This window comes from Mycetomoellerius zeteki, unplaced genomic scaffold, assembly GCF_001594055.1.
Source record: "Mycetomoellerius zeteki isolate Tzet28-1 unplaced genomic scaffold, Tzet1.0 scaffold445, whole genome shotgun sequence".
Lineage (NCBI taxonomy): Eukaryota > Metazoa > Arthropoda > Insecta > Hymenoptera > Formicidae > Mycetomoellerius > Mycetomoellerius zeteki.
Window position 1 is genome coordinate 73,007 of NW_017257441.1, and position 3,354 is coordinate 76,360.

Genomic DNA, 3,354 nt, shown 5'->3' on the forward strand with positions numbered 1-3,354 from the left:
CGGCCATTTGTGGGGAGCCGTCTTGGCTGTTGACTCCAAGGCGCTCCAAACTCCAGCGATGGCGTCTCCCGCTTCGAACTCCATAAGATTTTTGATGGATGCACTGTTTTATCAACGTCCGATTACTCGAAAATATTTACAAACAAAGGAATAATTTTTCTCAGAATTTGTTATATAATTTTAATGTAAATTTTAGAATATTTTTCAGAATTTTTAAATTATGAGAAATCTTATTGTTAGAATATTCACTCACATAAACGAAAAAATTCTAAGAAAAAATTATGTAGACTGTCTCAGTATTTATGAAAAGTGTTCTAATTCGTACAGAAAATTTTCAGTAGGGTAGTTTTTTCAGTTTATCGGTTTAAAAATTTTTAAGTTGCTAAAACGTTTTTAATTTAAAATTCTTAGAAAAAGATATAAAGAGTACAAGTTGAATAGAGATTAAAATTAATCTTCATCGGAAATGGGTATAAATTGTACATCGATTTTAAGAATATAAATATAAATATAATAAAAAAGTCAAATAAATAATATAACAATACATTTTTTTATAAATACGCTATTTTATAATCGACATATTCAGCTGTCCAAAAATATGTAAACAAAGGGTACGTTCCACTTAACGTTCACAACGCTCATTTCATCCTTATTGTTTATCAAATGTTAAACCAGCATAAATGATGCTCGCGAGCGTTAAGTGGACCGCAGCCAAAGAGAGTTAAAGATAATTTCTTCTTTTTCTATATCATTTAAGCATCAAGAAGTACAAAAAACATTTTAAAAGTGCATTAATAGATTAGATATATCAATTTTTGGCATCAAATATAAATAATCTAACAAAATTTTTGAAATATTGGTATTTATACAAGGTACGTATAACTGAAATAATGCCTACTAATCAGTGTTATTCCTAATAAAAAACTAAGTCGAAAAGTCCTCTACCATTTTGCAATTTTCGCAATAGTTAACGAGATATTAATTTTTAAATATTGCCGAATAAAAAAAAAAATAAATATTGCCGAATAAATGGATAAAATCGATGTATAAGACAATTTTGAGATATCTTTCCGTGTTCTTTGTGAAATATTTTGAAGATTTTTCTTAAAGAACTCTTAAAAATATCTTAAAGCTGTCTAATACGTCGATTTTAGACATTTTGCTCATTGGGTAACTAAAAAAAAATATTACAAAAATTGCAAAATAGTCAATTTTTCGTCTCAGTTTATTAGGAATAGTACTAAATGATTAATAGGCGTTATTTCAGTTACATCCTGTGTATAGTAAATTTGTTTCTATATATAATACAGAAAATTTAATTGTTTATAAATAATATCAGAATATATATCCTTTATATTTCAGATTCGAAATTGGATGATCTTTTTTACTTTGTAAATAAATCCCTATACCTGTTTTCGATTGTCCTTTTCCACCTGTTGCAATTGGAATTGATCGAATTAATGAATCCATCCATCGTGAGAGACAGCTACAGACAGCTGGGAACCACTGGGAACTGAGACCAGGGCAGTGTTGGTAACCCCGGATCTACAATAGGGTTTTAAGCCTCAAGCCATAAAAAATGGACGAATCATAGTCGATTATTCTCCTCAAATTCGACTGTAATTGGTCAATTTCTTACGACTTAAGGCTTAAGACCTGTATTCATAGTCAGGCCTTATATTTAGATGCTCAGTAGCCAATGAAATAATTCGTGGAGCATCTAAAGATAAATTTAAGAAAGCCTTAAGTACAAGGTCTGACTATAATACGAGCATAAAACATCTATTGTAGATTCGGGGTAACCTAAAGCAGTGGCTGATCGTACCAGGGCCGTAAAATTATCGTACATAACCCAGAATTATCGTATGTACATACATTTTTATTCAACGAACAAAATTTAAATACGAAATATGTAAGGTTTTAATCCGTAATTAAGACGGTCAGAAATAACAATTTTATTTATTACTTAACTTTGAAGTGACTAAGTTGAAATCAGCTTCTGAAATAGATCAGAAAGGACCCCGCAGTTTTCTTATGGGAAAGTACTTTCGGTCAAAATGGCTGAAAATTTAGTATGTGATAGTTTATGGGTGTCGTGATCAAAAGTCTCAATGGGCACGTGGTCCTAAAATCAATAGGTTCTGAGATATTGGAGCTCAAAGGTCGATATGGCCTCATATCGATTATTATGAAAAGTAACATGTTACTACATTGCCTTTTAATATATACAGTATAAATATTTCATTGGTATATAAAAAACATGAAAAATGTTTTCATTGTCTAGAATACATGTTTATTAAATATTTTTATGTATATGAATAATAATATAAACATGTATTACACGTTTTATATAATATTATAGTCATTTTTCGATTTTTTTAAATGTTCTTATCTTCATAACGCACGTCTATACAATATCAACTAATTACTTTGAAAAAGGTAGATTATAAAATTAACTTGTAACAAACCGCGGTCTTAGAAACATTGTTTGCAAAATTTGTCACACACAGATAAATCAATTATTTTCAAAAAAATTGTTTGTGAAATATTTGTCAGAAACAAATTAACTATCTTGAACAAAAAATGGAAAAGATATATTAAAAATAAAAAGAATTTTTTGAAAAATGTTCATTTGCACATACTAAATTTTCAGTCATTTTGACCGAAAGTACTTTCCCATAAGAAAACTGCGGGATCCTTTCTCGATCAATTCTCAACCGATTTCGGTGAAATTTTTTTGGGACTGTATATAATGTATAGAATTGCGGTTCAAGAGCCGAAATTTTGAAAAACCGTTTCAATAATTTTTAATTTAGTTTTTTCAACATAGATTCCCTGGTGGAAATGTTGCTGAAATTATTCCACATTTTGGAATACTTTTCAACAAAATTTCAGCATTTCAAAAAAATTTCAATTTAATTTCAGCGATTTTTAGCTGAAAGATTCATTTTCGACAAAATTTCAGCAAAATTTTCAGACAAGTTTCAACAAGAATTTCAAAGAAATTTCAGAACATTTTAGAGAAATTTCGGTTGGATTTCAGTGATTTTTTCAGTATGTTAGCTGAAAAATTCACTTTCAGTGAAATTTCAGCAAATTTTCAGTAATTTCGCTGAAATGTTCCAAAGCATGGAATAATTTTAGCGAAACTTTTTCATCAGGGTTACTACCTTATCCATTCAACACTTTAGGGCCCTGACACACAAAAAACTTAAGCCCATGGCACATACAAAAACGTAAGGCCGTAATACGTAAGCAGTAAAGAAATCGTAATGCGTGGTCTACAATGGGCAGTAGCAGTAGTGGATTAAGAAGTTGGCGTAGAAATCAACCAATCATAATCGAATGTGAGAA